Genomic DNA, 27,222 nt, shown 5'->3' with positions numbered 1-27,222 from the left:
GCTGGGTGGTAGTGAGGGAATCCAAGGAACAGGTCATGGGAGGGGAAGCACCAAAAATGATCATCGCACTGGGCACGTGATGATGGGTATGTGGCAAGGTGAAGTAATACTGTCTTTTTTTTCTGGGACTTTGGAGAACCTGTTGATTGAGGGAAGAAGACAAAATAAGGTGACCAGCGTTATTTACTGCTGCACACATCACTCACACACACCAACAGTTTCAGAACAACATATCTGCCTTCTACTTATGATAGTGTTTTAGAAGGACGGTTTTAGCCAGCAGCAGAGATGGCATCTTGGTGGATAACTGCTGCTCAAACCCTATCTCAGGTTATGGAGGACAGCTCTGAGCCAGATTCAGAGACTGAGACAGCATCTGAGGGGGAGGACAATGGAGCAGAACCTGGAAGTGATTTTTCAATTGGTGGAGTAGCATCCGATGACTCATCTTCCAGCAATTCTGAGGGAGATGATGATGACAGCCATGATGTCCTTTTGCAAGCACAGTCTGTGCAGCGGAACAACAGTAGCAGGTTAGGCCAATCCAGAAAGCAGGCACATGTGACGCCTAATTCTGCCTTTCACTGGAGACAGTGTAACGATATTAAGTCGATACAGCCAACTTTTTGCCAAATGAGTACGTCCATCTCTTTTTGGATGTTGACATCCTTGAGCAAATTGTGCAGCAAACAAATTTGCATGCCAAAAAATTTCTAAGGGGGCATGGAGGCACTTTAGGGCCCTATTTTAGGGCACGCTAGTAGACTCCTACTTCACTGGAGGAGTTCATGATATTTTTGGGCCTTACGCTGAAAATGGGGTTAGTGCACAAAACAACCTTGCCGTCCTACTGGTCTACTTATACGGTTTGGGTTACCCCCATCTTTGCACCATACAGGAGCAGAGATTGTTTTTTGCTATTGCTTTTGCTAATGCATCGATACCATTACAGTTTGTTCACAATTCAGCCGGTCATAGAACATTTGTCTGCCAGAATTCAATAGATTTATAGTCCTGGAAAGAATGTAGCCATGGATGAGTCCTTGAACCTTTAAAAAGGGCGGCTGCTGTACAGGCAGCACATTATGAGCACAAGAGCTCGTTATGGAATGCTGTGTGAGAGCTCTACATGCTATATGTACAGCTTGCGAGTTTATACAGAGAAGGACTCCACTCTAAACCCCATAGGTTGCCCTCCCACACTGGGGGTCACAGGAAAACTTTTATGGGAGCATGTCCAGCCACTCCTTCACAAAGGTTATAACCTTAATGTGAACAATTTCTATATGGGAGTAGAGCTGTTCAGTGAGCTCTACAAAGCTGCCACTGTGGCCTGCGTTACAGTTCACTGTCACTGCAAAGGATTCCTTCATGAGCTTGTTTGCAAGAAGCTCCAGAAATCCCAGAGCACTGCATTGCATTCCAGCGAACTGCTCACAGTCAAGTTTTCAGATGGTGTGATGTGTACGCGCTCACTACAATTCATGATGAGAGCACTTACCCCGATATGGTTTGGGGTCAGATGGCCGAAGTTCACAAGCCCATCTGTATACTTGATTACAACAAGTACATGGGAGGAGTGGACAAGAATGACATACAAAGAGAAAGGAGAGTCGGGTTTACGGTCCCTAGTGCCAGTCTCAGCCAGACCTGTGTTTTCCTACTTGCTTTATGATGTATCATAATAAAGGGAACTACTGGGAAATTAACTGAGGTGGGCCACTACTTCACTATGCAAACAGCCAGAGAATTTTAGTTCCTCTACTTCAGGAAATCATGGACTTCCTCATGGCCTGCTTGACACCTTTATCCGCCATCAGAACACGGAAGGTGTTCTGTTTGCCCATTAACAAGTGCATTATAGTCCCCACATGGCACATACTGGTAGACAGAACATATGCCACGTTGTCACGGAGTACCCTGTGTGGCAAAATGTTAAAGGAGTGACTGGATTTTGAAGTACTTGTTTGGGAACTTATGTAGACTATACAAGGACCATGCTGATTGCCAACAAGAACCAGAGCAAGTGTAATAAGTCAAACAAATGTCCCATGGGAATTATTCACCAACATTTCTACTTGCATTGAAAGTGTGCAAACTCAATTAGTAACTTGTATCAGTTATTGAAAGGGGGTAAAGTATAAGATGTGGAAACAACCCTCATACAAGATATTGTGTCCCGGACTCTTCTTCAATAACATTGGGTATGATACAAGTTAGTAATTGAGTTTTCACACTGTCAAAGCAAAAGCAGAGGTTAGGAATGGATCCTCCTCAGGGTCAATAGTAGTCCTCATGCAAGGACTATCGTTGACCCTTGTGTGATTCATTCTTGTCACGGGCACTAGGCCCAGGCACACCAGAGGGATAGTGTTTTTATTGGGATAAGTTGGGGAATGCTGAGTGGTAGGAAGTTTGTGGATCATTGCATATTCCTGTTGTTTATGTCATAGGAATCCAAGGAAAAATTGTGTTTTTATTCAATAGTTCACATTTGCAGGGTATTCTGGGTAAGATAGCGTTTGGGGATCCACACAAATGACACCCCTCTGCACTCCCTTTGATGTCTACTTTTCAGAAATGTATGGATTTGATAGCTTTCCATACATGATTGCCGACCCCAGGACTAATTAGTACACCTCCCATAGTTATCATCATCGCCACAATATATTTTGGGCCTCTCCTTGTCACAGGCACTTGGCTCACCCACACAAGTGAGGTTGCATTTAAGGGAATGGCTCACCCACACAAGTGAGGTTGCATTTAAGGGAACGCTCAGTGGTAGGACATTTGTGCCTGCCCGGTGATCCCATAATTTTCCTACCCAAACTGTGTGGAACATGTGACTTTTTAGTTAACTTTGAGGTTTGTAGGGGACTAAGAAACCACTGGAGGATCCACGCAAGCCACTCCTCCCTGGATTCCCCTGGGTGTCTAGTTTTCAGAAAAGTCTGGGTTTAGTAGGTTTCCCTAGATGGCCCCTGAGTCAGGTTTCCCTAGATGGCCCCTGAGCCTGTGACCAAAAACACAAGTTGTCCCCCTTGCAAAACCAATCTATTTCGTTGAAATTAATTTTGATGTCTCCACAGTAACTTCTGAGCCCTTTCTGTCGCGGGCACTTGGCCACCCACAAAAGTAATGCGCTGTTTTTCTTGAGAGACTTGGGGAAATGCTTGGTGATAGGAAATTTGCGACTGCCTGCAGATTCCATGACTTTTCCGCATGGAAATGCAAGGGAAATGTGTTTTTAGGCAAAGTTTGAGATTTGCAAGGGCCAAAAACATGGCGAGAGCCACGCAAGTCAGCCCACCCTAGATATCCCTAGGTGACTAGTTTTCAAAAATGTACAGGTTGGCTATGTTTTCGTAGGTGCCAGCGGAGCTAAGACCCAAAACCTCAAGCTACCCACATTGGGAAAAAGGGTCAATTTTTGGTGGTAAAATGTGATCCGTCCATGTAACGTTTAGAGCTGTTTCCTGTTGCAGGCACTAGGTCTACCCCTCAAGTGAGGTGCCTTTTTTAAATTGAGAAACATGTGGGAATGCCGGGTGGAAGGAGGTTCGTGGCTCCCTGCATAATCCAGAACTTTCCATCACAGAAATGTGAGCAACATGTGTTTTTTAATCAAAGTTTGAGGTTTGCAAGGGACACAAGTGAGTTACCCTTTTTATCTGGAGACTTGTGGGAGCATAGAACACTTGTTATTACCTATTGGATTTCGCTGCATTTATGCCTTTCAAATGAAAACCAGTATATAAGAAAGATCTCATTTTGAAAAATACCCATCTTACACTAGTATGGGTACCCACAAATTCAAACATGTCAAAATAACCACTGCTCCTAAACTCTAGATCTTGTGCCCATTTCAGACATACATAGGTTTCCTTGATACCCATTTTCACTCTGCCTATTTCACTATAAGAATTGGTCTGTACTTGGTACTCAATGAAAAGCCATTGTACGGTGCAGCTCAGTTGTTGGCTCTGGGTATCTTGGGCTCTGGGTACCTTGGGCTCTTGGGGTACCTACAAACCCTATATATCTCTGCAAACAGAAGGGTCTAGCAAATGTAATGGTATATAGCTTTTGTCAATCAGCCATCACGACAAAAAGTTACAGATGAATAGGTTGTCACAAATGCACGTTTTTACCTACTCATTTGCAATATTTCTTTATTTCAACAGTTATTTTCCTTGGCAAAGCCTTGAGGGAGCTACACATATGATCCCTTGCTGAATTTGGAATTGTTTCTACTTTTCAGAAATCTATAGCTTTTCTGGATCACCCATGGGTTTCAATCTGGTTTCCAGCACAAACTGGAAGTAGATTGAGAGCACAAAACATAGGGACCAGGCTACCTCTTAGAAAAATGCCAAACCTGTGGTACAAAAGTCATTGACCTCTCAGCAGTGTTTGACACCATACCCCACCACACCCTTAAGAGGCTTCATCACATCAGAACACAAGGAGATGCCCTCAAATGGATTGCCTCCTTCCTCACAGGAAGAACCCAGAGAATCCACCTACCACACTTCTCCTCTGAACCCAAGAACATCATCCGTGGCACCTCTCAAGGCTTGTCCCTCATCCCTACACTGTTCAACATCTACATGACCCCTTTGGCTAATATCGTCAAAACCCACAGAATGAACATTATATCTTACACAGACGACACCCAATTCAATTAATGACCCCTTCAACATGAAAGCCACCATCTGCAGGTGCATAACCGACATCGCTGACTGGATGGAAACCATCTACCTACAACTTAACACAGACAAAATGGAAGTGCTGCGTTTTGGGAACAACACCTTCCCGTGGAACAACTCCCGGTGGCCTTCTGACCTAGGACCAGTGCCCACCCTGACAGACCATGCACGCAACCTTGGCATCATCTTGGAGAGCAAGCTCATCATGAAAAATCAGAATAATGCAGTCTTTTCCCCATGCTTCCTTACTCTTCACATGCTCCGTAAAATCTTCAAAAGGCTCCCAATCAACACCAAACTAACCGTCACACAAGCCCTAGTCACCAGCTGGCTGGACTAAAGCAACGCACTCTGAGTGAAGACATTTCAGACCATGCAGAACTCAGTGGCGAGAATCATTCTCTACCTCCCCAAATGGAATGGGCCCACACCACCCTTCACTTCAAGAAGCTCCACTGGCTCCCCATTCAGAAGAGATCTGAATTTAGAATGCTGACCCACACCTGCAAGGTTCTTAACAACTAAGGACCACCATAAATCAACCAAGCCTTAACTTCCACCAACCGTCCAGGCATCTGCTCTCCTCTTCTCTCTTCCTCGCTCACCCCCCAGCACAGTTGCCGAAGCAACAGTGGAGGACCCTCCTCCTCTTACCTCACTGCAAAATCCTGGAACAACCCCCCCTTCACCTACGAACCTCTTCCCCTCTGCTGGAATTCAGGAAAGGACTCAAGACCTGGCTGTTCAATTGAACCCCTTAGTGGCAATGCTCTCAGCGCCTAGATACCCTCGTGGGTGATTAGCTGTGCTCCACAAATCCGATTTGATTGCTTGATTGATGTGGTAGCCCTTGGAATATATAACAGTGTAGAGTGCTGTTACACCATGCATATCACATTTGGGTAAACACACTTTTAGAGTTAAAATATTTTGAATGACTTCTGAAGCAAATACATGGACGCCAGGGTGACACTAGTTCATTATGCACCTCTTGGATGTGTGACATGACACATGCAGAGACTAACATGCTGCTTTGGTACATTTCAGGTGACTATAGCCACTTGTGCCGGAGATTCAGCATTTTTCCTACACCCTTCTAATTTCGCTGAGATACGTGAAGAGCTGTGATGCTGTGTTATAAGGAAATATATCTTGCACATATAGGGATAGGCAATTGGCCATTTACAGGAAGTTAGATGTATGCATGTGATCATGAAAGATATTAGGGCCAGATGCAAAAAAAAAACTGATAGCAAAATATGGGTCACAAATTGCGATCAGTAATAAATGTTATCACCTGACCTAAGTACTAAAAGGTCAGTTCATAAAATCCCAAATCATAGTGAATTGTAATTTGACCTATGTCATTGATATTAATGTGGTGGGTCGTGAATGATGCGTCAATGCGCTTGGATGCCATCACAAGGATGGTGGCCTTATAGGGTCAGCATACCACATCTATGATCGCTTTTTCATAAAGTAACGTTTTTTTACCTGCATCCTGTTTCCCTCAAAGGTCCCATAGACCACTGCCAGCTCCCCAAATAACTTGCTCTAATTCACAAAGGGGAACATATCCTAATTTCCCAATTCTCTTTTGCAAATATATTTCCACCCCAATTTGGGAGTCAGTCATTTTTCAATGTTTTGCAACCTGATTTAAGTTGCAAAACATTGATACATATCACACTGACTTTGTATTTGGAAAGGATGCCTACAACATGTCCTTTCCAAATACCAATGGGGGCTGCAATCCCATTTTAGGCAGCGTCTAAAATGGGATTAGTATATACCAAAAAGCATTTTAGCAGCCGCATACACAGAATAGAGATGTTAAAATTCTTAGCACGTCTGGCCTGAGTTACATGTTGTTGTGGGTCACTCCGCTTACCTGGATTTGGCTCTTTTCCTCAGATTGTGGGATCCTAGCCTTGGAGCCAACACACAATTGAGGGGTGAGCTCTGCAGCCATGTGCTCCTGTGCAGCAGTGAGCTGATCCTGGCACCTATTGCAGGCCTGTCTTTTGCACCTGATGTTTTGTGCACCGCTTCATATCACGCATGCGCTTCTTAAGCTCTTTCTCAGTGCACTTTGTGAGTGCCAGCAAGTTTGCCTTCGCCAAGATGACATTTCACAGAGCAGCTTTACCAGTCTCAGACGAAACGAAAAAGTGGCCCTGCTGCTTTGCCACATCACTAGTGAGGATTTCTTCCTCCTCCTCCTCGAATTTAAATTCTTTCTTCATCCCTTCGGGATTCAGCCTTTTCCGGCTCACTCTCAAATGACCTTCTGCTCCTGGCTTATTACTTTAGACATTTTGGGATGTAATAAGCAATTTTCACACTTACCAACAACTTTCCAGTACATCTGAGCACCTCCTACCAATTGTGCATTGTCTTTTTGTGGTGCGTTGTGATGTCGTGCAACACTATTTATCGTTTTTTGTAGCGATTTTAGCTTCTGTGCTTTTCACTCCACGCCAACAAACTCAGCACTAAATTGCAAGTTAAATTCAGCAGTAAATAGTAATTTGTTCAGTGGCTAGGTGTGAAATAAGTAGGACTTTTATTAAGTAAGCGAAGACAGGCATGTTTTTTGATTATTGGCACAACAATAGTTCACAGTGTTCCTCATTTCCACTCTAACATCCTGCGATAGCTTTTATATGCAAACTGGAATTAATTCCTAATATATACATACCACTTTCACTGAAAATGGATGTGCAATTAACTTGCTAACTAATTTTTAAGACACTGTTTATTTGTGAATTTGACACTGGATGAATTTCGGTGATCTTTTTTTCTCAAAACAACGTATAAGGGGTGCGAAAGTCCTGATTTGAACATGAAAACCCAGATACAGAAAACCTCATGAATCACAGATAGTAACCTGGTATTTGTGAAAATCACATGAAATACAAGAAAGATATATTTTGCAAATTTTTACACCCTGAGAAACACCTCAAACTTGTGATGCCAACACAAGTTAGTGACATCAAACTCTACATATAACCCGTTACTTAACAGTGACACAGCCGAGTACCAGTTGTCTCCCCTTTCTGTCTAGGCGCTAGACACTGTCATGGCACTCTAGTGAATAAACAAGAAAGGGGGCGGGGTTGGGGGGAGCAGCCACCTGACTCCTTTCTTGAACAGCAGCTGAAGCTGACCAGATTCCTGGACCTGTAGAGGTATGTGCATTACCCTTCAGGGCATCTTGGTAGTAGCCTTCCTAGGTTATACTCATTTAGCTCAAGTGCCTCCGCTTCAGCTAACGCGTGAGTGGGGAAAGTATCCACTCCTTAGTACCAACATCTTGTCCGTCATGTAATAAAGAAGGCCTGCACATAATTTGCCTGCATTCTACTCCATTTTTAACATTTTTTATAGTATTTCAGGACTGCTGGAGAACAGGACCAGTACCCTTCCGAAAGGAGTGGTAGTATCCAGAGCCAGCGCCGCCAAGGCAGCCGAAGCAGAAGGGACCACGAACTGTAGCTTTATCAGGTCTCGGAACCTGCACTTCCTGGGGGTCAGCAGCACGGTGGCGGGGAAGAGTAAGGTGGCGGGTGGCAGCTTCCAATCAAACGAGGGTACGGTAGACCCCTCCATCTTTTGCAGGAATATCAAGTCACAGGGCTTTATGCCTGACCACCGTCTAGACCTCCAGGGGCAAATCATAGCTGTGGCCATAAGTGCACAGCACCAGCTAAGGCCGCTCTGGGGCCTCAGGCAGTTTATTCCTGAGCAACACTTAAAACCGGTGGTGCACGCACTGGTACGTTCTAGACTAGATTAAGGTTTCTCACTGCTCTCTGTTTTCCCTAAAGTGCAGTTAGCTCATTGGTGGCTGCGTGGGAGGATGAAAAAACAGAACACTTACCTGTTCCAATCTGGCTCCGTCTCTCCTCCGTATGGGTTTCATCTCTCCTCCGTCCTCTTCCTGACTCCCGGCAGCACACTGGCTCCCAGACTCCTCTAAGTCAATCACGATGTTGCTGTCACCAACATGACAGCAGCGTCATGATTGGTCTGAGCGGCCTGGTTTGGCATTCTGACAGGGAGTGGGAGCCTGTGCATGTTCTCCACCCAGCTGTGCACTTCAGCCGGGTGGAGAAATGCCAAGTGCTCATGTCTGTTTGGCCGACCAAACCGTCATGCGCACTTATGGTGCTCATACCTCTCCTCCCTGTGACACAGCACAGCCCGCCCTAACCTGGCTCCGCACTGAAAAATGAAATAATAAAATTGCGTTATCATTTTATTTTTCCTTTTTTGCACTGCTCAGAGCAGCGGGGCGACGCTCCTCTGTCTTAGCGGAGGAGCTGCTGCTCATTTAGCTCCTCTGAAAACAGTGCTCAGTGCACACTTGCCCGCTTTGTGACAGGCCACAGGAAATTCAATCACATCTCTCCTATTCTTCACAATAGGACCAATATAAGACTGCATGCCTTACTCATAAAGTCCCCTTCAACTCCACTTCCGTCTACCTAGTGGAATGATTTGTTCTGTCTGCTTTCTTGGTTACCTGCTGTGATGTACTTTGATGGCCAGCTGTCTACTTCTTATCCTGTAACATCCTTGTTGGTATGAACTCTTTGTTTCTTGTTTTCCTGGTGCTAATAGGTTTTTCATGGTGTTTGTTAACAAGAACTTACGTCCTAAAAGCAGTCTATTGCCTTTGGGCCAAGTCTGTACTCTATGAAAACCATTAATTATATCTATAAATATAAATATAGTACAGACTCTGTAACACATACATGTCATTTGTTTTAAAGCACTGGTAAAGGCTGGCTTTACTAATAAGAATGTCTATCTACCCAAATGAACCTTTTTAACAACATTATGAATAGGTAATAAAAGACTGGGGGGAAACATAATATCCTAACCTATTTTATGCATTTTGCATGCAGTTCTTTGATGACAGTTCTTAACAGTCACTGTTCTGTGTTAGTGCTGTATCTTATGAACTACCAGAACAAAAGGATTTCTGTGACAAGGGCAATAATCAACTTGGCTAGCCACATAAAATAAGGATCTGTGAAGTATGCGTTCTTGCAGCAGGCATATTGACCCTCTGTGTTTATGGCAAGTCAAAACTGCCACTAGACAAATCTCCATCTCTCTTTCTGGCAGGAACATTAACCATAAAAGTTATCTTGACATTTTTATTGCTGTCTGAAAGCTGGAAGCCCAAATAACTCTACCCATGTGTTTTAAACCATAAGTTATTGCTAAACACAGTTCACCCCGAGGTCGATGCCCCCTCCCCAGGTCAGCACCCAGTGCATTACCAGTCGCACCACCCTAAAGTGGGCCCCGGATACTGCCTATTGATTGCTTCTCCTGTTGCAAAGGGCACTTACATTCCAATCAAACATATTGAGACGATCTGAAAACTTTGAAAGTGGTCACAAATCATAACCGTATTAATTGTATATCATTTTGTAGGAGACATACTGATTTGCATGGGAGTAAAATGACCATGCACTAAGTTACATTTTGATGCAGAGGAAATTGGTGCACAAAATTCACATCATTTCCCTTTGTGTAATTTCAGGGAAAAAATGCAAACTCAACATTAGGCACTATTTTTTTAGTGTGAAATGTGAGATATGAGATGAGGACACATTTTCAGCCAAAAAGTGCGAAACTGCACATGACAACATCCATTTGCATTCTGCTCATTCACATTGTTCCTGTGCTCCTGCAATATAATTTTTCCCTTTACAGATGGAAAATTATGCAATGCAGAATAATAAGTATTAATATATATCTGCATAGTACTTAGACAAATCCAGTGTCCTTCATCAATTATGCGACACCACCCACTGGGCTTCTATGTTGTAAGATATGAAGTCACAATTCTTTTGCATTTGTGCGGCTGAGTTCTGTTGGTTTGCCATCATTTTCTGCAGCCCTGGAGTAACTTTCCAAAAGGTTTGGGGTTTTCTGTTTCGGACTGGACTTGATTCGACTTGTGAAAACACTGATGGTTTGTGACGGGAAACATCGTTTTAAATGTAGCAGAAAAGGTGGCAAATGTTTTCCAATGTTACACAAATTCTTGTCTTAGTTTTGAGTAGGATGCTTTCTTTGGTGTTGTGTAAAAACTGCTCCTATCCTAATTGGATTACAAACTGATTTGTTCTCTCAGGAGTGTTGCTCTCTGGAATGCCTTATAAAAACAGGACCCGCTATGTACCGATCATATATCCAGAGGGTCTCATTTATGGAAATTTGGCGTAGGACAGCCCAGCAAGTCACCTTGCAGAATGCAGCTCACATAGAAAGAGGAAAAATGAGACGAAATAAAGATATTTCTCCTCTTTACACCTGCCCTGTGGAGGCGTAAGACTTTGACGCATTCCCCGGTTTACATGTCCTTGTAAATCTGGGAATGCGTCAAAACCCATAGGAGTTTTTGGGAACACCCATCGCAACACCCCTGTAACGCCTCCCTTATGCAGAGTAAGGCGATGAAGCGATTTCCACTGTGTTGCCTTACTCAAGATTTATGAGGCCACTTAAAGCCAAGCTATGTGGCTTTGCGTTGATTCATAAATCTGACTCAGAGCCTGCGTTTTATTTGTGCTGCTGAGTTCTGTTGGTTTGTCATCATATTCTGCAGACCTGGGGTAACTTTCCAAAAGGTTAGAGGTTTTCTGTTCCAGACTAGAGTTGATTTGACTTGTGAAGACACTGATGGATCGTGATAGAAAAAACTGTTTTAAATGTAGCAGAAAAGGTGGCAAATGTTTTCCCGGGTTACACAAATTCTTGTCTTTGTTTTGAGTCAGACACTTTCTTTGGTGTTATATAAAAATTGCTCCTGTTCTTATGGGATTACAAACTGGTTTGTTCTCTCAGGAGTGTTGCTTGCTGGAATGCTCTTATAAAAACAGAACCCGCTATGTATGGCCTGTATACACAGAGGATCTCATTTATGGGGATTTGGCGTAGGGCAGCGCAGCAAGTCACATTGCAGAATGCAGCACACATAGAAAGAGGAAAGAATTAGGCAAAATAAAGATATTTCTCCTCTTTACAGTTGCCCTTGGGAGGCGTAAGTCTTTGACACATTCCTGGGTTTACATGTCCTTGTAAATCTGTGATTGCGTCAAAACCCATGGGAGTTGTTGGGAACACCCATTCCAACAGGGAACGCCTAATTGCACAGATTAAGGCGTCGCAGAGATTTGCACTGTGTTGCCTTACTCAATATTTATGAGGCCACTTAAAGCCACACAGTGTGGATTTGCATGGCTTCATAAATCTGACTCAGAACCTTGTGTCACACATGTACCACTATGAATGGCGAAACGTGACGCAAGGCTCTCATAAATATGCCCCAAAGTTCCCACTGCAAACACGCCTAAATTTTGTGGCGTACTCCCTTTGCCTGTGGTAAATAGTTCTCAAAGAACGGAAGCATTTTTTTTCTCTTTCGGGTACCAATCAGGGGGAGATGCAAGTGAGTGGAGAAGCCTTTGTCTGAGGAGATTACTACAATCCCTCTGTCTCTCTACACTGGCTTTGTTTTAGATTGCATTGGAATAATCCAGAAGCACTTTATCTGCACTCGGGTGTCATTCATTCATCTATGCTACCTGATGCCTGTCCCCCTTCCATCACAGGGAGCTCCAAAGAGCCATAGCGTATAGAAGGAACAGGGCAGTTATCCCATAAAATAAGGCTTCTGGGCTGCGATAGCATTTCTATACAGCTTACAATGCCTCGTCGGGGTAGTCAGCGCTATATAAATGCAAATTTATCTCTCATCAGCAGCGATTTACACCGCTGAGGGGTGGCTCTCTGGGGTAAAGTAAACTGTAAAAAAAGCCAGTAACCCCTGACAGTGCTTTAAACAAGTCCTACCCTGGTCGCTTCTCTTAAAGGAAGGGTCTCCATTCCTACTTCTGACAGGACACTTATTTGTGGTTTCCTTAGTCTGCTGCAAAGTGCCCTGGCTTCCTGTCCGAGAACCAGTTCTAACTTCCATACATGGCGGCTTTAGGACTGGTGGAGCCCTGTGCAACAGTTTATTTTGCCCCCCCACCCCATGACCTCCTCCTCGGTTTCACTCACTAACACCCGGCAAATGTACCCCTCATCTCTCCATAGCCCCCTTTCACATACATTAATTTGTTTCAAAGCACTTAGAAAGGCTGGCTTCACTAATCCACTCAGCTATCCACATAAAATATAGAGGCATATTTAAGACCCCCTAGTGCCACTCTAACACTACATTAGTGTCATTTTTTCACACTAATGGGCCGTTGGAAGGCCAAAAACACTGTGCCATATATACACAAAGAGGCGCAATACATGCATTGCGCAATTTACTAACCCTTTGTGCTACATTATGCCAGGTCCAGGCATAATGTATACAAAGGGGGCATCCCCCCGTTAGGAGGGTCAAAAAAATTAAGCAAAGAAATCTATTAGATTTCCTTGCATCATTTTTTTCCGGCACTTTTAACACCTGCTCAGAGCAGGCATTAAAAGGAGGCTTCCATTGGTTACAATAGGTATCTGGGTGCTTTGCAAAATTAGCGTCAAAATTGACACTAATCCTGCAAAGCGGCGGACTAACGTAAAAAATTCTGACGCTATCCCCTAACTACCGCCATGGTGCACCGTATTTTATATATGACGCTCACATGGTGGCATTAGGGGGACACTAAAGGGTGCAAGAAAAGTGGTTATCTTAAATATGCCTCATAGTTCTGTTTTTTGCAGCAGGCATATTAACCCTTTATGTTGAGTCAAAGCTGTCACTAGGCAAAACTCCCATCTCACTTTCTAGCAGAAACATTAATCACAAGAGGTATCTTGACATTTAAATTGTTTTTTAAAGGCTAAACGCACAAGGAACTTTTCAGCCGGTGCTTTTAAATCGCAAGTTTCGGAAGTTATTGATGAACACAGCGCGTCCCTAAAGCCAGCCCTGAGGCTACGTCATGTGACACAACAAACCTGCACTAAATGTACTCACACGCATCCTCATATACAGAGACCTAACCCAAAGTCCGGAACCCGGCTGCAACCGAAACTAACCGCGCTGTACTAGCTGGAGACAGACCTGCATAATGCCACTGGCTTGGGTTCTGTCTGCCCACGTTGTCGTAGGACACCCTGTCATCAACAGGTCCCTTCGCCCTCGGTGTGCAATGATGTCATTGCCTCGCCTCCCACAATCTCCCCCACTCTGGTCACTGTGGCCGCCTGGCGTCCGCGGATTGTTCTGGTTACTGTCAATCGACGGCCTTCGTCCGAGGACAATGGCCGCCGCGTGGAGCCTATTAAATCTCAATCTTCGACCCCTTTCAGTCCGACACAGCGCCAGATGATGCCCCGGGCGCGCGGCCAGCTAAGAGGCCCGACCTTGTTTGAGGCATTATTGGAAAATTCCAATCCTGCCCCTGCGCACTGGGGTAACCACCTGAGGTCCGCGCCAAGAAGGCATGGGGGATGGGCGAGAGTTCCGAGCGTTGCGAGCGAGAGGGGGAAAGGCGGACGAGAGAGGGCAGCCATGGGTGAGCTTAGAGAGATGCGGCTCAGAGAGGGTCTGCGAGTGAAGGGAGGACTGAACAAAGCGGGGGCAGTTGGGTGAAAGGAGGGAAGTTGTGGAAGACAGAACACAGAGTTGGGAGAGAAGAGGCCTGTGATACCAACTCAAAACGTGTGTGGAGAGCGGTAAGAGAAGGGGTGCTAAGGACGCATGTATGGGGGAGAGGGAGCTGCAACAGGCTAAATTGTGGGAGTGGGAGATAAGACTGGAAGAAAAGTCTGGAGGAGAGAGAAGGGATGTCAAAGAGAAACGGGTGAGGTGTATACGATGAGGTATGTGCAGCAGTCGGCCTGAGGGAGGAAGGTGATGAGAGGAGATGTAGGATGAGGTAGGGACAAGTGAAACATGTTGGCCTGAGAGAAGGGAGATGCATGGAACCCGATCACTTAAACAATCAGGGCTTTAGGTCGGATGAAAAAGGTGTGGGGAGGTCTCTAAAAGGGACGTGGCCAACCAAACACTTTCTAAAAGACAGTAACCTATGTAATTAAAACCATTACCAGCTTCAGTTTACAAATCAGACACTGGTCTCAGTGGTTACACCCTCTAGTCAATGCCTGTTATTTCTGGGGTCAAACCCCAGCCTCCTGGAAAGGTTACATTCTTTGTCCATTATACAAAAAAAGGATTAATAACTGTCCCTTCTAATTACAGAATGGTTGAACTCCTCGATATTGAAGCTAAAATGTATGTCAGTTTGTTTTGAAAGATCTTATTTCATAGGCAGAAGAGAAAGATCCTATATCCTTGTGCCAGATGGGCTTCTGGAACAATAGTGGAGCTATTGAAAATACTGTGACACTCTTTCCACTTGTAAACAAGTTCAGGCCCCCTTCCGCTCTAAGTGCCTATGCCTGTTTTACAGACTTCAAGAGGACCTTTGACAGAATTAATCGAGACAAGTTGTGGAATAATCTCTCTTTGTGGAGGATCAATGAGACACTCTTAATGACCTTACAGGCTTTGTACAGAGACACCCGGATTAGAGTCAAGATTGACAATACTTTCTCTCTGGCAAAGAACATTTTCACTAATAGAGGTCTTAAGCAGGAATGTGTCTTAGCCCCCACTCTATTAAATTTTCAGACATTGCCAAAGCAATAATTAATTGAAGAGCGTGTCCCCAAAACTTGTTGGAGGTTTCACTACAAATACTTATGTATGCAGATGATACGGCTCTACTGGACACCACTAGCACAGGCCTGCAGCAAACTATCAGAGGGTTGGAGAGTTACCCTAAAATAACCCTTTAGTAGTGAATCACAAACAATCTAATATGCTCTCTCCAGGCAGAAGGAGACAAGGGAAAACCTAATGCCTAATAAATAATGATCAGATTGCTCTGAAGAATGCGTATAAATAATTGGAGGTTTTTCAAAACAGCAAGACATTCTTAAAGCAAATGCTTCTAGTTTAATGTTTGTCTTGCTGAAAATAGTCAACAAAATGTCAGGCCCATCTTCAAACCCACTTGACGTTATTAAAGCAAAATATATGCCGTCATTACCTTAGGGCCGTGAGGTTTCCAGCCTCCATGAATATGTGGAAGACACTATCCAGTGCAATTTATTTAGGCAACCTTTTGCACTCCCATCTGCTATCTCACAGACCAAAATACGCCTAGAGTTCAATTTATCTAAATAGTCACTTCCGCAAGCTGCAAATGCTGCATTTTAAATTTCTGGTACAGATGTAAGGCTGATAAGCAGGGCACTTTAAAATGTATACTTGTGGGCTGGACTGAGGGACAGCCAAATGAATAATCAATGAGACAAATAGGCACTTTATAATGCGTTAGAGCTGTTAGAAGTGCAAGACATTTAGAACTCTTTTTTATGCCCATCTCAATTGAAATGGGTTTTGAAAAAAGCAATTGCGAATAAACATGTTTAATCATCTAATACAATTTTCATCATACTGAAGCACTATGACACTTTACTAACTCCCTATGCTAAGGGTAAGTTAAAGCCTTACCGCACTGGAGCAGTATTGCTAAGCTTAAACAAGCATTGGCAAAGCCAACAGGTCTTGCCCAGGCGAGAGCTACTGGCCTTGACAGTGTTTTTTACCCATGTTTGCCATCTTATGTGCAGCATGGCTCCAATTTAGAAAAAAATAGCTATCTTTAGCCATGCTACACACAACATGGCTAAAAAACATTGTCAAAGCCAATAGCTTTCGCAATGGTGATGCGTACTGGCTTTTCCAATGCTTGTTATTTTTCATATTTAATTTTGCAGAGTTTTTAGGGGGATGTATAACTAAAGGGGTTTTGTCTTTGGGACACTTTTTGACATTGCCAGAAAAATGCTGTGAAATATGTAACATTATTTAAAAAACAGTGGAAAAATCTGCAGTAAAGGTTTTCGCAGGAGGGAAAAAACAATAAATTGAATTGTGCATTAACATACGTTGTTTTCAAAAATGTAAACATTTTACAACATGCAAAACGATTTGGAAAATAGAAAATACCTGGCTAGAAAGTGTAAAAGGGTGAAAACAGTTTAAGAATAATTTTAAAGAGGAACACTGTCCCTGGATTCTAACCCCAAGCCTTGTCCCTTGACCACAGAATGTATGAGATTCTTCACTTCCTGTACCTAACGTTCTTAATATATACATTCTAAAGTACGCGTAAAACAGTCAAGCATTTGATGAATCCTCTGCAGCATGCTTTCACATCCTCATTTCTGTAATCTGGCCACAGACACAAATGTGTAGCATAACCTGCGATGCTCCTGGTGCAATAGAAACACTTTCAGTACAGCGATTGGTTGTTCTTTGGCCCAGTTCCACGCATGAGTAGCTCAGCCATTCCAGACTTTTTCTTTGCTTTCTGGGATTTGTTGTCCTTTAGATAGCTTATAATTCAAAACTACAAGACCCAGAAAATGACCAAAGATCCCAGAAAACTCCTCTGGTCTCGATGAGCTCTTCACACATTGAGTTCAGAAACGCGAGGTCTCCTGTAATACAAAAAAAAATAAAAAATTAACAGGAGGCAAACGCAGAACAGCCTCAGTTCAGTCGAGTCACAAGTCGCTGTAAAACACGAATATGGACCCGGCACGGCATGGAATGGAATGCAAGTAGGCGGACCTGTGTTTCTTAAGTGCCCTAACGCAGGGGCGACTTTCTGCTTCCAAACTGTGGGCTGGTCTCGGGAGGATGCTCCAAAGAATCTGTCACTGGGGGCCACGTAATCGCTCACACCATCGACACCACAAACATAAGAATGTTTTAGAAAAGGACAACAGAGCTTCGAAAGGAAGAAAAGAGCGCACCGTCACAAAACTACACCTGAAGGCCAACATGTTGTTCAAAGGAAGGGCAGAGATTCAGCATCCATAAACCAGACAAGTCCATGGAAATTACTGGTAAATTGCTATTTGATGGAAGACTACTGAAGTGGAACATTCTTTGGTGCTAGTGCGATGCTGGCAGAGGGAAGACAGCACCTGTCTGAGTGTAGCTGGCAAGGCAGGGGCCATATGATCTGAGCAAATGTAAACTGGACATTACCTCTTCCGCCATAGAGAAGGGCTGAGGAATGCCAGCATGGACATTTAATTGCGTTTACACAGCGCTTAATACCCATGGCTAGGCTTTGGCGCACTTCGTATAGATTTGAGCGAGCAATTCAAAACATTGACATATCTGAATGAGTGGAAATGTTCCCAGGATAGGAGCGGGCGTGACAGCAAAACGCAGCTGGCTGAATGGAATAAAACAAGTGAGCGACAACAACAGCATTTGTCATTTTTGAGGCTTCTCTGAGGTTGAGAAAGAAAGTGTAATTTTTTGCACGCAAGGCTAATGAAATAGGAAAGAAACACAGGGTGTTGGAACTGTAAATTTGCAAGGTTGTCTTGCCGGACCACAACAGTCACTAGACTAAGGATTGTCACACAGAGCACAAGGTGGGATGTATGATGCTAGCTCTTCAAATTGTGTCTTCACATGGTTCTTAAGCAGGCACCATAATGGGCCAAACCAGCAAACATCTCTGCCTTGTGGCCCTGATAAGATCAGATCTTATATTCCAGGCATTGAAGCTGGTCCAAGGAAGCACACAGTGCTTGAGAGCAACCTGAAGAACACCTGCACGTGGCTGAATGGGGTGTGGGTGGGGGGGTGAGGGGGGAGGACATCCAAAGAAGACATCTGAAAAACACAGTCTAACAAGTGCTTCATGAAAAAGAGAGTTCCTGAAAAGACAGAACTCACGGAAAAATAGAAGGAGCCAATCAGAGAGGTGGTAAAAAGGCTATGCTTCACAGGAGGGACAAAGACATGCTGGACAAGCAAAAACAAATAAAGCTAGCAATTAGAAAGCAAGCAAATGTGAATGACAAAACACGAAGCCAATGGTAAGCAATGGGCAGAATGCATTACTAGGTCAGCTTTCAGCATCTCCCCAACATGTCTTTGCAATCAGACAGCTTTGCTGTCCAGTAGGCTTCCACCTAAAAAGAACATTGCCAGACCTATATTAAGCCTGTTTGATATTGGGGAAATGAAACAGGAATGGAGAAGTATTCAGTCCACACCTCACTGCAGGCTCTGCGATTAAAAACAGAATGTCTGGCACATATTATGTGCTGCTGTAGAATCATAATTCCATCATTTCCTCACTTAAGCAAGGGGCTATGTGCCTAGGTTATTAAAGAATGTTTCAACCCAACAAATATGCACCTAGCAAGTGTCTTTGTTAAGTTTTTGACCATTTAATTCAATTCAATTCAATAGTTGTATTTGGGTGCAGAAGCATCGTGAAACTACATAATCAAATAATAAAACGTGTGATAAAAACACGAGAAATACATTAAAAACACTAAAAACAGTTTTATAAAATAGCAAGCCATTACAGTTGAGAATTACAGACACATGTATCATATCTAATGATACAGGAGTGCTAACTTAGTCAAAGTTCATTGTGCTTCAAGACCGGACAGCTGATCTCAGGAAAGAACCAACATTAAAACTTGCCTCTTTATCAGTCAGTTATAACAAAAAATCTTACAGAAAAAGGCAAAGTGCAGCATAGTTTGCCCGGACCTACCGCCACAAGGGCAAGGTTTGTATCACGATTCTTCTGGTAACCCTGTGGAAAACTATGTTCCCATCACCGTCGCGCATAAAATAGATAGTTCTTCAGTAGACTTGCTAGGTTCGGGCCCAGATAAGCTGTAACAGTGGGCTTGCACCTTTCGCCCCTGAAGTCTCAGAGAAGGGCCTAAATAACTTAGCAATTGTTGCACGTTTTTTAAAAATTTAAACTACTATTAAACCCAGGCTCTGAGAATACATGGGGCAAACCAGACTTTAAACGGTTTCTGTCACATATGCTAGTCATGGAAGTGAGAGACCTTTGTCACACTCAAGACAGTCTCAGATGATGTTCCTAGTTAAACATGCCTTCCCAGTTCTCCAAGTGGCCATCCACTGCAATGTGGGGTGTGCTCTGATACGATCTCCCAAGTACGTCAGACCCAGTTCCTCATGGCAAATAAAGTCGGAGGGCGACACAGGGGCAGAGAGGGCCTTTCTGCAAAAGCGGTTTTCTTCAGCCTGAATCGTCTCGCAGTTTGCGATGCCCTATATCTCTGCCCCATAGGCTGCAACAGGGTCACACTGGGTCTTCTAAATCTGTAGTAACGGAAGAAGAGCAACCCCCACCCCAGGGCAGAGGTAGATTAATTAGCGAGACTGGATAGCGTCATCCTGCGCTGTACAATATTGAGAGCCCATGATCCAGCGGCAGCGAAAGTGACCACTGATAGGAACAACATGCTTGTGCTTGGCAAACGATTTGTGCCTACAGTAAGGGTAGTAAGCTGCTTGCACTTTAAGCCACATATCATGATATAGGATTTGGAAAAAAATATTGTAAAAATCCAGCCATAAATTCAACAAATGCGTATTTAGACCCGGTGCTTTTGGTGTTCGCGATATCAGCACTATGCCATCCACATATATTAGTGTGGGACGCGAAGCGCTTTTTATCTTTCCTAGGTCTGAGGTAATGGTGGTTAAAAAGTGAGAAAGGTCGTTAAAATATAAAATAAACAGTAAAGGGGCCAGCACACAGCCTTGTCTCACACCTCGGGAAATATTTATTTCACCAGAGACTTCACTATTTGAGTTGATTCTTTTCCTAGCCTTCATGTCTTTGTGAAATAAGCTAGAAAGTGCACTAGTGCTTCATCCATCCCTTTAGAGATTAGGACTTGCCATAACTTTAGTTGATTTACACAGCTGAACGTTGAAGTCAGGTCCATAAATGTCAGATATAGTGGCGTTTGCATGGCTACTGTGTACTTGCCTATAATTAAATAAATTTAGGTTCAGGCATTGCTCAATCGTGCCTACACAGTTTCTGAACCCATTTTGGCAGGGACGTAGGATTGCCTCATCTTGGAGTCACTCCTTGATCCTATTATGTAGGGCTCTCCCTAGTATTTTGACCGTAGTATGGATGAGTGATATTGGCCTATAACAGCTTGGCTGAGACAGGTCACCTTTTTAAATATAGGCACAATGGTGGATTTGGACCATGACCTGGGTACCGGGGAATGAGCAAGGTTGTTAAAAACATTTGTCAGTAATGGAGCCCAGAACTCAGTATTGCATTTTATCAGATCGATTGCAGCTCCATCCTGGCTGGGGGCCTCACCTCTAACGCTTTGATGAATAGCATCCTCAACTTCACGTAGGATAACCTGAATACCCCGCAGATAATTGTCATTTGATCTAAACTCGGTGGATGATAGTGTAGCGGAATATATTTTAGAAAAGTGGGCCTCCCATGCATCGCTTGCAATAAAGAGTTGACTTGATTTGATTTGACAAACGGAATAGCGTGGCTTAAAACATGTATACTATAATCCTGTTCTTTATACAGCCTGATAACTATTATTTTGGTGCCTCCCCTACTAGCATTGAGTGCCTCTCTCTGAGCTTTCTGTTGTTGCATCCAGGTATATCATGCTACAATAGAAAACAAGCCAGAACTATTGGCTTTAACAGTGTTTGTTAGCAGTAGCACATAAATGAGTAGCACTGATACTTTTGTGAATAATCAGAATTGAAAATTTTACTAAAAGTATGGGACTCTTATTTAAACATTACTGAGGTCTGTAGAAAAGTAGTGTTCTGCGAAGTGCCTCGGACACTCGTTTTCTCCCCTTTACACCACTTCCCGCTGCATTCTGTTAATGTCAGGCATATCCTTTTCTCCCCAGATCTTTCTGAAATCTTCAGTCTGAATATTTCACACCTCAAATCTATCTGCTTCTGCACCATAGTTTCTCACTCTCCTACTGACTGTTCCCCCTTGCATGTCTTTCACTTCACCATCCCCTACACACAAATAACACACATTCATCTCTGAGCAGTGCATTGTCTTTTACTTTCTCACTGTCAATATTTCACCAGCTTTGTAACTTTTTCACACACCTCTGCACAGAATTACAATTGCAATGAGCAGACATGACCAGTGCTCTGTGGAGTTCGCAGCCAGGCCAAGCACTGGAAGAGTTTGTGTTCTGAACACCTTCATGACCCACTGACAGGCACAGTCAGGAAACTCTCTCTGCCTTTAACCTCAACTCCAAAGCTCCCAATCACAGCCCCTTATAAACACATACCCGTAACCTGACAACCTGAAGTCACACAGACACATAGAGGTGACCCACTTCACAGTACACACTGTACAAGAGTAATATGCTGCACAAAACACTTCAGAAACACAACATTTTGGAAAAAGAAAACACCCTTAGGGAATGCAGGTTTCACTAAAACATGTGAAATGCATACAGGGACTACACCTCTAACAAGGACTACCATAATGTTTTTACAATCATTAAATATTGAGCGACCAATCACTGTTTTTGCCTGTAAAGTTAAAAATGTGATTATATGGCCAGGTAGGGATCCATTTCAAAGTAAGTTTTCAATTACTGCTGTGTCTGAGTCCTGGAGGAACCCACCCCACTTAACACTCTATAGGCGATGACCAGAAAGATGCTCAACATACAAGAAAACTAGACCTAGATGGAAACTGGGACTATAGCTAAAGATATTGACCCACAAGAAAACTAGGCCTGTAGGTAAGATAAACCTTTGCATATCCTGTATTAATAGACATCTGTCACAGATGTTTAACAATTATTGGCATGTTTCACCCTATGTCTTTGTGAAGGCATGGCCCTGGTTTGCAAAAGAAAGTTCAAGGGGTGATGATACTATGCTACTAAAGTATGTCAGTGCATCACTGAAGTGTCCTTCCTGTGGCCCCTGGAGCCGAAGAATGGAGTCATAAATGAATAACATGATACAGCAAGGACATTAATAAAGCTAATTCAACCTCAAATCAAGATATGTGGCTCGGCCCTAGAAAAAATGTTCAAACCAACTCACACTCCCTTCCAGTCTCTTTCTAATCTCTCTCATTCTGTTTTTATTTCTCTCCAGTCTGCTTCCATACATCCAGGAGCTGTTGATGTTAAAAAATCAACCAGAAATGGCTCCAACTTTTGGCAAAATGCCCAATGGAATAAATAGCCAATCAAGCCTTAAGGCCCAGAACATATATTCATGGCTATGGTCAACTAGAAGAAACTCACACTAAGTGTAGAGTTGTATGCTTGTGCACTAAGAGCAGTGTCAAACACCAGGTTCCCTCGGGTTGTGGCCTGGTCTCCCACGAGTGCCTATTAGGGATTACAATTTATGAAGACACAGGCCCTCATTACGACCCTGGCGGTCGGTGATAAAGTGGCAGTAATACCGCCAACAGGCTGGTGGTAACTATCGCCAAATTATGACCATGGCGGTGATATCTCCGAAAGACAGCCAATGTACTACACCAACCACCAGGGCGGAAAGAACAGTCACCACGGCGGTAGCCGCCTACAGCCAGGCGGAAGACAAAGTTCCGCCCTCCATATTATGAGATGCCAAACTGCCACCTTTTCTGGGGTGGTGCCAACGCCATCAAAAGCCTGGCTGAAACAGAGCTCAGAAGTGAAAGGACTCACCATTGGAGACACAGGGAAGAACCTCACCGCCATGGAACCAGAACTGCAAGTCTTTCAGATTATCTTCTACGTTATGCTCTACCACGAACACCAATGCCGGCGAAGACGACGACGGTGTGTACAGCCGCCTGGGGGAGGAAAACGAGAGTGACACACACATGCACCACACACACCCCATACACACTCACCATACACACAACCAGCTGCACAAGAAAAACAATTTACCCCCGTAAATCGGCTGAATTATGCAAGGACAACAGGAATTGACTAAAGTGATTGTAATAAGATCAACATCAAAAATAATAAGTCATTGTGGCAATGCAACAGATATGTACAGGTGCAAAAAAGGGACACTACACAGTCCTCAGTAAACAAGGGCCACAGGGCAAAGTCCAAGGCCCCACTAGATCCCTGCACCAATACGGAGAGAACGCTGCAGGGGCATCAGTTGGCAAATAGGCAGGCACCTCAGCCGGATGTGGAAACAAGACCACTGGTTCTGGAGGGGGCAACATGCCCTGTCGTTGGTCCTGGGGAGTAAAAGGCCACAGTCTCTCAGGTGAGTGACTTGCCCACTGGTTCTGGAGGGGGCAGCATGCCCATTGCTTGGTCCTGGGGAGTGCAAGGTCACAGTCTCTCAAGTGGGTGACTTGCCCACTGGTTCTGGAAGGGGCAACATGCCCATTGCTTGGTCCCGGGGAGTGCAAGGCCACAGTCTCCCAGGTGGGTGACTTGCCCACTGGTTCTGGAGGGGGCAACATGCCCATTGCTTGGTCCTGGGGAGTGCAAGGCCACCGTCTCTCAGGTGGGTAACTTGCCCACTGGGTCTGGAGGGGGCAACATGCCCATTACTTGGCCCTGGGGAGTGCGAGGCCACAGTTTCTCAAGTGGGTGACTTGCCCACTGGTTCCGGATGGGGCAACATGCCCATTGCTTGGTCTTGCAGAGTTCAAGGCCACAGTCTCTTAGGTGGGTGAATACCCCACTGGTTCTGGTGGGGGCAGGTGGTACAGTAGCCCATGGAGGCTGGATCATTTGGCGTCCGCTGGCGGTGACTGCTGCACTGTGGAGGTGGTAATGGGAGGCTCCTCTTCAGCCCCTGCACCCTCCGATGGCTGCACTGTGGTGGTGTTAGTGGCAGGCTCCTGCTCAGCCCCTGCACCCTCCAATGGCTGCACTGTGGTGGTGATAGTGGGAGGATCCTGCTCAGCCCCTGCACCCTCTGATGGCTGCACTGTGATGATGGTTGTGGGAGGCTCCTGCTCAGCCCCTGCACTCACTGATGACTGCACAACTACAGCTGGCGGTGGGGGCTCTGTGACAGCTGCTGGTGCAGGCTCCTTCCCCTTTTTGCTGGCTGGTGCAGGCTCCTTCCCCTTCTTGCTGGCTGGTGCAGGCTCCTTCCCCTTCTTACTGGCTGGTGCAGGCTCCTTCCCCTTTTTGCTGGCTGGTGCAGGCTCCTTACCCGTCTTGCTGGCTGGTGCTGGCTCCTTCCCCTTCCCCTTCTTGCTGGCTGGTGCAGGCTCCTTCCCCTTCAGTATTTGTGGCCTGGAATCCTTTCCACCACGAGTAGGTGCTGATGTAACTGGGCTCATGGACTGTTTTGCTGAGGTGCTTGGCTGGGTTCTTGATACCCTGGCCATACGTGCAGGACGGGGGCGTAGGGAAGAGGTCAATGGTGGAAAGAAAAAGCTTTAAGGGACATTAGGGCGGAAGTAATGGGAGTGGAGGATGAGGGAGTGGTTGTTGGATATGTTTGTCTGCTGGATTTAGGTGCAAGTGGGGTGGGGAGACACGGTGGGAGAGGACACAGGGGACGTGTGCATGGATGTTGTGGAGGTGTCTCCCAGTGAGGTGTGTGTTCTGCTTGGTGTGGTGATGATGCAGGTAGTGGATGATGATGTAGTGCATGCAGGTGTGAGTGTGGACGTAACTGGGTAGGAGGTGGAGCAGGAGGAGGGGGAGACAGTGGAAATAGTGGATGTTGTTGTGTCTGCAAATTAATGGTGTTTGTGTGAGTGCCTGTGGGATGAAGTGTGGTGCCTGTGTTTGCCTGTGACACTGTTGGGTGTTGTCCTGTGTGCATGCTCGTCTGGCTGTGTGCTTGGGATGGGTTGTGGTTGAGGAGAATGGGACTGGGAAGTGGTAGATGGAGGGGGGGAAGGTTGAAACCGGGACAATGGCTGCCATCAGAGAGGAGGCCAGAGCCTGGATCGATCTCTGTTGGGCCGCCAATCCACTGTGAATGTCCTCCAGGAATGCATTAGATTGCTGCATCTGGGATGCCAGGCCCTGGATGGCATTCACAATGGTTTATTGCCCTACAGAGATGGATCTCAGGAGGTCAATAGCCTCCTCACTCAGGGCAGCAGGGCTCACTGGGGCAGGTGCCTGGGGCGAAGGAGATGCCCACCCTCCTGGGTGAGCGGGCATTGGCAACTCGCTGAGGGGCTGCTGGGAGGGCAGTGCTGGTACGGGGGGTGGCGGCTGTACCTGGGGTGGTCACAGAGGTGTCCACCACCACCAGGGAGCTCCCATCGGAGGAGGCATCAGGGTCTGTATTGTCCCCTCCAGCCTCTGCTGTGGTGCTCCCCTCGCCCTCTATCCCACTGGTACCCTCAGCGTCGGTGGACTCTGCCTCCAGGGTCCTGTGGGATGCAGCTCCCCCCATCACCGGTGACTGCTACTCCGCTAGATGATGCTAATGCACATAAGGACAGGATGACAAAACAAGAATGGGGGGTGAGAGACAAAGGATACACTGAGTCAATGACTGCACCAACACCACCGTTGGTGTACACAGCACCTTCACACACAGGGAATAGGCCTACGCACTATGCATTGCACTACCAGTGATATTGCTAGCCACCAGGGTTTGAGGAGGAGCACACACCGCTAACTGCAGCACACCTGGGACCCACGCAGCCCTGACCAGTAGTGGATGCTGACAAGCTAGGTTAGCAGTATTTCCCCTTCAGACCCTTAGCCACCAGAGGACATACACTGCTATGTCTTACCTGGCCTAGGGGCACCCACTGACACACACCCACCACCTGGATAACAGCCCTCCAGCCGTTTCCTCAATGATGGCCACTGTATTCACCCCCTTGTGGCTGCTGTGATGCCCTCAAGCGCCCATCCAGCTCTGGATAGGCCACCGCCAGTATGCGGGCCATCGGGGGGTCAGGGTTTGACAGGCACCCATCACTCGTTGGGAGGCCATCCCCAGCTGGGCCTCCGTGGTCTTCCATGCCCAGCGTCTCAGGTCCTACCACAATTTCCAATAGTGGGTGCTCCCCCTGCCATAGAACCCCAGGGTCCGCACCTCCTAGGCGATGGCACGCCATATACCCTCTTTTGATGGGCGCTGACCTGCAGAGGCAATAGACAGGAGAACACCATTAGCCAAACAGTCTAGCCTGTAGCACAAATGACCCACCATACCCATTTCCATCACTATTGGCACACACATAGCCCAGCACTTGACGTGTATCCAGCCAAGAGGACATCCCTCCCCCCTACACAATGCCTTTACACACACCTCCATACATTCATGCCACATGCATTGTGCCCGCAGTGTACTCACCTGTTGGTCTGGAGGCCCATACAGCAGTCCGTACTGGGGTAGGACCCCATCCACCAGTCTCTCCAATTCCTCTGAAGTGAAGGCTGGGGCTCTTTCCCCGGTCACACAGGCCATGGTAGGTTCTAGACACAGGTGACAGCATCACATGCAGTGTAGGTTCTCTCCTATGGAAGGTCAGGAAACAAGTGAGGAATCAGATAGAAAATGGCAGTCATGTCTGTGGCGGTGCATACCGTCACCGCCGGCGTAGATCACCATTGGCCACTGTACCCCATAGGGCCCAATATTAACCAATGTGGAACTGCACGGCGG

The 27,222-nt window shown here is 45.5% G+C and overlaps 1 protein-coding gene across 1 annotated transcript in view; it reads left to right on the top strand.

The window, feature by feature from the left end:
• Nucleotides 1-14,240: 14,240 nt before the first annotated feature.
• Nucleotides 14,241-27,222, top strand: part of REN (renin) — a 177,713-nt gene continuing 164,731 nt past the window's right edge. Inside the window, exon 1 of the mRNA XM_069238493.1 lies at nucleotides 14,241-14,408. The gene's annotated coding sequence lies outside the window, so the exon portion shown is untranslated. The remainder of the gene's footprint in view (nucleotides 14,409-27,222) is intronic.

This window comes from Pleurodeles waltl, chromosome 6 (assembly GCF_031143425.1).
Source record: "Pleurodeles waltl isolate 20211129_DDA chromosome 6, aPleWal1.hap1.20221129, whole genome shotgun sequence".
NCBI classification, from domain to species: domain Eukaryota; kingdom Metazoa; phylum Chordata; class Amphibia; order Caudata; family Salamandridae; genus Pleurodeles; species Pleurodeles waltl.
The sequence above is the reverse complement of the archived record's forward strand: the minus strand, read 5'-3'. Positions and strand labels throughout refer to the sequence as shown.